Genomic DNA, 9,832 nt, shown 5'->3' with positions numbered 1-9,832 from the left:
CCGTGAACTACTATGTCTCCTCCTCGATTTGGTTGTAAGAACTACTATGTGTCGTGAACTACTATGTCTCCTCCTCGATTTGGTTGTAAGAACTACTATGTCTCCTCCTCGATTTGGTTGTAAGAACTACTATGTGTCGTGAAGTACTATGTGTTATGAACTACCATGTGTCGTGAAGTACTTCGTGCATATGTTCTCTGTCGCAAGAGCACATTGATAATGTATCAATGAAGTGAAAAGGAAACAACTTCATACCTGTCGATACAAGTAAGCCAGTGTCGCCGAACCCCAACTCCATTTGCTATCGAAGACGGTCAACGCCTTCAGCCACATCCATGGAGCATTCTTACCTGTGCCATCAGCAAACATAGTCCTGGATATCACGTACCACATGTAGACACGAGCATATGTCTTCACCATGTCCTCATTAGCATCCTCAGGGCAAGTACTGAAGTTCGATGATATCCACGTGAAAGTAGCGCCGGCTGCGACTCTTTCCTTCTTCTTATCTTCTACTTCTGGTTCCCGAGGCTCTAGAGGAACCATACCGATAAGGGCATGCATCTGCGCGCGCCACCATCAGAATCGGTGTTCATACATAAAGGATTCCCATCGATAGGAAGACCGGTGATCATAGCAATATCCTGGAGCGTCACGGTCATCTCCCCGGTCCGAAGATGGAAAGTGTGTGTCCCCGGCCTCCAATGATCAATAAGTGCGGTGAGTGCTGCAGCATTGTTGGGTGGCGTCGACCGGCGGACCAACTGAATAAAAGGGAGAAGTCCTGCCTCCCTTACATATGGTGTGTACCACTCATCATAGCGCATCCATCCAAGGGTGACCCCGTGAGACCGAAGCTTCAGAGGTGCAAGCTCCTACAAACAAACAAATCATAACATTACATATGGGGCATTTGTGTTTGAAAAAAATACGAAATTCATAACACCGGCCACTTTCAGTATTACCCGCTGCTCCACCGACATAGCGTACGACCGGTGTTGTTTGTCCCAATGATCATCGAGAAGCCAAACCATCCTAACAATTTCAACAAAGCATTCTTGTCAACACGATTATCTTTTCAATTCAAAAAAATTAAAGTAGGCCTACTACATGCAAGATTCAAAGCATATGTATCCAAAGCATTCTTCTCAATATGAGTATAATTTCAGTACAAATAACTTTTTCATAGAAATAACATGTCAATCTATGTATCCAACCATATCTTTTCAATAAAATAAAATAAACTAGGGTTCCACAAATCAAACAAACAAGGGTTATAATACATGCAAAATTCTAATACATGCAAGATTCAAATCTAATCAAATCAAACAAGGATTCCCCAAATCTTCAAAATACCATATTTTGTATGGATAGAAAGAAGGGGATCGGAGGAGAGTACCTTCTAGGATGGATTGGTGAAGAAATGCACGGACCAAATCGTCGGATCTGAAGGATTTGAGAGAGGGGATTGAAAGGGGGAGAGGAGGAAGCCGCCGGCGCGCCTGTTCTGTAACTCCTCCTGGAACGAATGGGTGGGGTGGGGGGAGGGGCAGCGGGCGGCTGTCATCTAAGTCACAGTGCAGCGCCTAAGGGCTAGGCGCTGCACATTACATGTGTGGCGCCTACCTCGTAGGCGCTGCACTGCTGGGTCCAGGGCCCAGGGCTGCCACTGTGGACTGGAGTGCAACGCCCCCGAGCTAGGCGCTGCATCGTATGGTGTGGCGCCGGCGTAGCGGGCGCTGCACAAAAAGGTCAGGGGAGTGAAATAGTTTCACGGGCAGTTCATTCTGTGAATTGATTTTGTCCCGAGGTCAAAATTGTCAAATTTGCCGGTAGAGAGTCCGTGTGTCCGTTTATAGGGGTGAGTGTATGTGCGTATTTATGATCGTGTGCACTAGTACTGTGTTAAAAACAAAAGACTTGTTATGGGGCCATGAACTAAAAACCGACGTGGACGAACTACGTTCCATCCCCTCCTTTGTCAGACGTTGCTTTGTCCTCGCGGGCTGCGATTTATCCACGTCACCGCTTTCCCCATCACGCAAGACGGTATGCATGTACCGAATTTGCCTGACATGGAGCCCGAGAAGTAGACCGTCCGACCCCACATGGTCACACGCCATCGCCATTGCTTTCAGAATCCAGACACGCTACTCCAGCCAGCTGCCCGCGCCGGCGACCAAAAGACGGCGGTGCCGGCCGCGACGAAAGTTTCAAAATGGCGCGTGCGTAATTGTAAGATTTAAACCGCGAGCGCGTGCGCCTGACGGGTGTCTTCACGCCATCACGCACCGCGCCCGGCCGCCGAGGTTAGCCGTGAGCGAGCTGGGCATACGTGGAAGAACCGGCAATCCGAAAAAGCCCGGGATGTACGGGGAGAAGCAACGTGACGGCGGCGGCGGCAGCACGTGGCTGCCGACGGGGAGAACGGGCTGACGAGTCGTCGGAGGTACGAGGTCGTACGTCGCGTGAAGCCTTGATCGGTCCCGATCGCATGCGTGCTGAGGAAACACGGCCGCGTGAGAGTCCGAGATGAATGCGCAAAGATGCATGGGACGATAAGGATGACGTGACGACTATGTGTTGTTGGGTTAGAACTTGGTAGAAGACAAGTTCGTGAGAATTCAAGGCTAACGAAATGTGTCAAAGTATGGTACTCCCTCGGTCCCGTAATAACACTCTTATATTATGGGACAGAGGGAGTAATAATTAGCGGTTTAATCAAACAAGTCATTGCGTAAGAACGCAAGCTGGCTAGACCAGCTGAAATACCAATCCGGCATCCCCAAAGTTATTATGAAACCGATAAAGACTTCGGTGGCGAAAACACGTGTCTTTCGTAATTTAGCTGAGTCAAATACATCCACTTGCAAAAAAGAAAACCTGTTGAGAGCACTGCATTGCCACATGATCAAAACGTGAATCAATCATATCCTGCCGAATTTTATTTTATTTTTGCGAGAAAACATCTTCAGGGATCCAGCCAGGTAGTCACCGACTAACTAAAAGCTTTACTTTATTTTTGAGACAATCCCACAAAGCTTTATCAAATCATCACAATGTTTTCATGGACGAAAGTTAGGGATCCTAGTTCATGTAAGCAAACATGCCGGCCAGCCCTTAAAGATAAAGCATGTCTCGCTAAGTTGTGAGACTAGACATTCGAGCTCCTAAATTCATGTATGAAATTACACCTAGCAAAAACTCTAGAACGATCATTGATTTCTTGGATAATTGCACCATAACTTGCTGCACTTCCTTGCTTGATATCGTCTGCACCATAACTTGCTTGATATCGTCTATGATCACCTTGCAATCAGAAGCAAAATGGATCTGATGAACATATAGGTCGCCAACCAGTGCCAAAGCTTCCCTCATTGCTAGAGCTTCCAAAGTTGTTGGATCCCCATCCCCATAAAAACTATAGCAGATGCGCCCAGAAAACCTCCAAGGTGGTCTCTACATACAGCTCCAACAGCTCCAATCGATTCATTCCTCGTTAGCGCCGCATCAACATTAATTTTGCATAAGCTATCTGAAAGGATCAATATAGTTGACTAGAGGGGGGTGAATAAGCAACTAACAATTTTTAGTTTTTCTTTACCAATTTAAATTTTGCATAAAAGTAGGTTGTCTAGATATGCAACTAGGTGAGCAACCTATATGATGCAACAACAACAAGCACACAAGCAAGCAAGGGGTACAACACAATATAAGCTTGCACAAGTAAAGGTAAGAGATAACCCAAAGTGGAGCCGGTGGAGACGAGGATGTGTGACCGAAGTTCCTTCCCTTTGAGAGGAAGTACGTCTCCGTTGGAGCAGTGTGGAGGCACAATGCTCCCCAAGAAGCCACTAGGCTCACCGTATTCTCCTCACGCCCTCACACAATGCGAGATGTCGTGATTCCACTATTGGTGCCTGTCGGTGTCAAAACCGGCGGATCTCGGGTAGGGGGTCCCGAACTGTGCGTCTAGGGTCGATGGTAACAGGAGACGCGGGACACGATGTTTACCCAGGTTCGGGCCCTCTCGATGGAGGTAATACCCTACTTCCTACTTGATTGATCTTGATGAATATGAGAATTACAAGAGTTGATCTACCACGAGATCGTAATGGCTAAACCCTAGATGTCTAGCCTGTATGATTGTGATTGTCTCTACGGACTAACCCCTCTGGTTTATATAGACACCGGAGGGGCCTAGGATTGTACAGAGTTGGTTTACAAAGAAAGGAATCTTCATATCCGAACGCCAAGCTTGCCTTCCACGCAAAGGAGAGTCCCATCCGGACACGGAAGTGTCGTCTTCTGTCTTGTATCTTCACGGCCCATCAGTCCGGCCCACGTCACATAGACCGGACGCCCGAGGACCCCTTAATCCAGGACTCCCTCAGTAGCCCCTGAACCAGACTTCAATGACGATGTGTCCGGCGCGCTGATTGTCTTCGGCATTGCAAGGCGGGTTCTTCCTCCGAATACTTCAAAGCGTTTTTTATCCGAAGAGTTATATTCAGCTTTCCCTTTAATGTCGTACCTGTTGGCTTCTGCGCCTCCATTGCTTCGGTTTCCACGTGTCGAGCGAACACGAAAGGTCGGAGTATTATTGCACATAACACCCCGGCCGTGTAAGAAAGGCGTATATTTAAGTGGATTGGATCTCAGATGCCATCTCACACCAGGCGGAATATCCTTAGAGCTTGCTAGGAGAAACCATTCCAGCATGGCTAGCGCTCCCAGTTCTTCCTCCCGCCCCCACGGCTCCGAAAAAGGCGATTGGGAGAAATGTTCAGTATCCCATGACCAGCTGAGTAAGCTTCAAACGCATGGATTCCTTCCCCCCGCGGATCTAGTCCCCGTCCGAGCAGGATTAACCTCTTTTACAGGCGAAGCCCTGGCGGAAAATTTCCCTAATCCGACCAGGGGGAGCGAGTGTGCTTCATATCCTTCTTAATAAGAGGCGTTGGGTTTCCAATTCACCCTTTCCTCCAAGGCCTTCTGGAGTACTACGGCCTCCAACTGCACAACTTCACTCCGGCCTCCATCCTGCATATTGCGGGTTTCGTCGCTCTTTGCGAGCTATTCCTGGGCTGCGAGGCCCACTTCGATCTATGGAGGAAATTTTTTCTGCCTCGTCCCTCGTACCCAAAAGGGATCCGTATTCGAGGTGGGTGGTGCCGAGATATGGCGCATAGCAGGGAACGGATACCTATCCGGCACGCCGAAGAAGGCATCCGAAGAGTGGCCCTCGGAGTGGTTTTATATTGAAGATGTCGCTCTCCCCGACCGAGTCTGAATGGGCCTTCCCGAGTTTTCCAGCGCTCCGTTGAGGAAACGCCACAGCTGGCGTCCTTGGAGCCTCGAGGAGGAGGACAGTGCAGAAGTCCGACAATTAATGGGCAAGATAAGGACACTCGCCCAGTCCGGATTATCAATAATCGAGGTAATGGCAACTTCCATAGTGCGGGGTGTTCAGCTGCTCCAATTCAAAGGGCTCCCTATGTGGCACTATAATGGGGAAGATGACGCCTCACGCTGCGGACGGAAAGGTCCGGACACCCCTGCCGCCCTGGCCACAATATTGGCCAATCTGTATAAAGGGGAGAAAGAGGAGTTCACTCGCCTTAAGCGCCAAGAGGGATTCTCCATGTACAATCCCCCTAGCTGGGTGAGTTTTAATTCCACCTCCTCACTCAATCCTTTCCCCGAGACATGTTTAATTGACATTTACCCGTCCATTTTTAATAGGAATGGCGGAAGGCTATCGCGGGGATTCATAGCCCCGCTCCATAGCCGGAGGACCATAACCGAGACCTTGATCCCAGATTTGAAGAGGATCCGGACATATTTGTAGAACTCCAAGAGGGAGTATTCTACCAGGCGAGCTATGATGGCACAGAAGTGGCCATCATGGCCGATTATCCTAGCATCCTTCCTGCCTCACATGTAAGTAGCCAGGAGACATCTCCTCCGAAAGAGCTTCCTCATTATGCCTCACCCACCGCACTGTCTCATGCTTCAAAGGGGAGGTGCTCGGCGCGTCATGCCGCACCAGAGGCGTCTCATAAGAGAGCGGCGCCTACGTCGGGCGGGTCTTCGAAGAGGAAGGCAAATGACAACGCGGCTGAGCCTTCATCAAAGAGGTATGACTTTTAATATGCCCCCTGGCAGTCACATCGAACTGTGACATTGTCCATTGTGTTTTATCAGGAAGAGTGTTCACCGGACTATCTCCGGGGATCCTGCCGGTCATGCCTCCATCAGTCAGGTTCTAGACCCTGCCTCTAGGGCGGGGGCTGACACGGGAGCAATGTCGGACTGTCCTCCTTCAGAGGATTCGGATAATGTATCCGTCACGAACTCTGAAGTGGAGAGCGCCATGGATCATCGGCGCCGGAGGGCCGCACTTCGCGACCCTGGCTTTGCTAAAGAGGCGTTCAACGCCTTCAGCTCGACTGATGCATACATCCGAGCTGCTCGGGATGGGCTTACCAGAGCCACTGATCATTATTTGAAAGATAAGCAAGTAAGTACGCATTTGTACCAATCCGGTAATCATGTACTAGTAGCCGCCGAGACTTGAAACAGTTGAAACAACTGATTTAAGGATCATTGTATAATTAGGTACTCACAGAGAAGAACAACATGTTGTCTCATGAGCTGGAAAAGTGTCGGACTCAGCTAGCTGTTGTTACCGCCGAACTGGAGAAGTCCAAGGAGGCACCGCCTGGTAATGTTCCCCTCCATCCAGAAAAAGTATAATCATGTACCAGTAATGTTAATACTGTTGCATTTCCAATGACAGGATCAGCAGATCAACTGAAAGAGGAACTGAAAGTTGCGCAGGCGGGTGAACAAGAGGTCAAAAGGCAACTGGCCGTAGGTGAGCGTGTGCTGACATGGGTCAGGGATGAGAAGAATAAGCTGCATGATTCCAACACCCTACTGGGTGAAGAGCTAAAAGATGTACGAGCCCAGCTAGCTGACGCCGTGAAGGAAAATAGGAGGCTACGAGGCGGCATATTCAGTATGCTTTTGAATTTGCCTCCGTGTAATTCAGCGAAAAAATGAGCTGACAGATTTAAGTCTGCAGGTATGCTGACTGGCCGTCCCGAAGAGGAAATGTCCGGATCTCAGGGCGATCTGCTGCAAGAGCTGTCCCAAGTGCACGAGCGAGCTCGGCAATCTCGGCGGCGCTTTCGATTATGGAAGATATTGGCCTGCCGAGAAGGTGCGCGAGAAGCCTGGGCCATGATAAAAACATGGTACACCAAGCTTGATCCGAATCACATGGCCCGGGTCGGACCTCGGGGGCCAGATGGACAAGAAATTCCAGTGAGTTTGGTATATGACCAAGTAAAGATAGCCGCCAAGTTCTCCCAACAGGATTGTAGGCTAGACAGCCTGTTAGACGACATAGAGGAAGAAGTTTTTGAGTCCAAGTGACTATGTACTTCAGTTGACAAATTTGTTCCTAGCCGGATTGTAAAACGATTGTCATGGCAGACCTTTTCGCTTCGACCTCCAGACCCGAAGGTGCGCAGTGTTTCCGAATACCGGAGCGGCAATATAAACCGGGGTATGCGTGAAAACCAGGCGTAGGGGTCATAGTTGCTTGAACAGACAAGTTGTATCCGGCTAGCTATGTTATATTACTTGTTAATTGTAAGAAACATCTTCCAGGGAGAATAGTTCCGTTAAGGGTTCCTTTCCCTGCGTGAACATGCGTTAGTGTGCATGCCCGAACTGTGATTGAAAAATCGCACTGTACATAACATCTGGGGGTTCATAGTGTAATGAGAGTAAAACATCTTTAGTCCGCCGACTGAATATTCCCTTAAGAACGCTAGCTTTCGGCTTCACCCAGTGTAAGGTACAAGTCCGGATGACCCGGCTGTAACAATCGCAGAGGTGCTCCCTTTATGCTCTAGCCGAACAAACGGGAACGTAGGGCATAAGCACAGGAGCCAGGCAACCCAGCTTGGCAAAAACTTAAGTCATAACGGTGCATATAATGGTGAAGAAAAGGTACATATGAGGAAAGGACACATATGTGGGGAGCTTGATGCTCGGAAAATAACAATAATAATAAGCTTTTGTAAAAGAAGCCCCCAGGTATCATGAGCGTATACATTTAAGGATGTGTACGCCATAGGTGTGCGGTTTAGCCGCACAAGAGCTATAGAGCTGGGAAAAAAGGAAAAGAGAGAAAAAATGGGAACAATGGGAGAAGAAGACGAACAAAGAGTGCGGCTCTAGGCGTAGAATCTTTGGAGTCTGGCGGCATTCCACGGGTTCAGCTCTAAGTGATTGTCTGATGCATCACGCAGGCGATACGCTCCTCCAGTGAGAACTTCATCTATGATGAACAGACCCTCCCATTTGGGCTTGAGTTTGTCCTTTTTTTCTTTTCTGGCAAGCGTAGAACGAGTTCACCGACATTATAAGTCTTGGCCCGCACTTCTCTGCTTTGGTACCTGCGAGCTTGTTGTTGATAGAATGCAGAACGTGCTTTTGCAACGTCGCGCTCCTCCTCCAGGGTATCTAGACTGTCCTGCCGATCCAGCTCGGCCTCTCTCTCTTCATACATGCGCACTCGAGGTGAGTCATGAATGATGTCACAGGGCAAAACGGCCTATGCACCGTACACCATGAAGAATGGTGTGTATCCGGTAGTGCGATTGGGCATGGTCCGCAGCCCCCAGAGTACGGAGTCGAGCTCCTCAACCTAGTGCTTGTCTGATTCTTTCAAAGACCACACTAGTCTAGGCTTAATGCCGCTCATGATAAGACCATTAGCTCGTTCGACTTGACCGTTTGTTTGTGGGTGATAGACCGAGGCATAATCGAGCTTAATGCCCACTTTAGCACACCAGGTTTTCACTTCATCGGCTGTGAAATTGGAGCCGTTATCGGTGATGATGCTGCGTGGGACACCATAATGGTGCACGACACCGGATATAAAGTCTATCACCGGTCTGGCTTCGGCCGTTTTAACTGGTTTGGCCTCGATCCACTTGGTGAATTTATCTACCATGACTAGCAGATATTTTTTCTTATGGCTTCCTCCTTTAAGGGGTCCGACCATATCAAGCCCCCAGACCGCGAAAGGCCAAGTAATGGGGATTGTTTGTAGAGCGGTAGGCGGCATATGGCTTTGTTGGCGAAATGCTGGCATCCGACACAGCGTTGGACTAGGTCCTGTGCATCTGCTCGGGCTGTCGGCCAAAAGAAGCCTGTACGGAAGGCCTTACTTACGAGGGCCCGAGCCGCGGCGTGGTGACCGCTGAGACCAGCATGGATTTTGGCCAGGAGCTGCTGTCCCTCTTCTTCGTAGATACATCTTTGAAGGACTCCGGTAGCGCTTTTCTTGTAGAGCTCTCCGTCATGGACCTTGTAGGCTTTCGAGCGCCGAACAATGCAGCGAGCCTCATTCTGGTCCTCAGGGAGCTCTCGCCTATTAAGGTAGGCCAAGAAGGGTTCGGTCCATGGGGCAATTACTACCATTATTAGATGGGCCGATGATGTTATTTCGGTGGCTGAGCCTCCGATGATATCGGTATCGTGTTCGGAATCTCGGGGTGTAATCGGATCTGGACTGGTGTTGCCGCTCTCACCCTGCCACACCACGGATGGCTTGAAGAGCCTTTCCAGAAAGATGTTAGGCGGGACGGGGTCACGCTTGGCGCCCATGCGAGCAAGGACATCTGCCGCTTGATTACTTTCTCGAGCCACATGATGAAACTCGAGTCCCTCGAACCTAGCTGATATTTTGAGTATGGCGTTACAATAGGCCGCCATCTTCGGACCTTTGGCGTCGAAATCTCCATTTATT

The 9,832-nt window shown here is 49.4% G+C and overlaps 1 long non-coding RNA gene across 1 annotated transcript; it reads right to left on the bottom strand.

The window, feature by feature from the left end:
* Nucleotides 1–592: 592 nt before the first annotated feature.
* On the bottom strand, nucleotides 593–1,655 carry LOC141025378 (uncharacterized). The gene is made up of 3 exons (XR_012186861.1): nucleotides 1,400–1,655; nucleotides 966–1,035; nucleotides 593–875 (listed from the first exon to the last, which is right to left on the bottom strand). It is a non-coding gene; the product is annotated as an uncharacterized lncRNA (long non-coding RNA).
* Between the last annotated feature and the right edge of the window lie 8,177 nt (nucleotides 1,656–9,832).

Source organism: Aegilops tauschii, chromosome 6 (assembly GCF_002575655.3).
Source record: "Aegilops tauschii subsp. strangulata cultivar AL8/78 chromosome 6, Aet v6.0, whole genome shotgun sequence".
Classification (NCBI taxonomy): Eukaryota; Viridiplantae; Streptophyta; class Magnoliopsida; order Poales; family Poaceae; genus Aegilops; species Aegilops tauschii.
The sequence above is the reverse complement of the archived record's forward strand: the minus strand, read 5'-3'. Positions and strand labels throughout refer to the sequence as shown.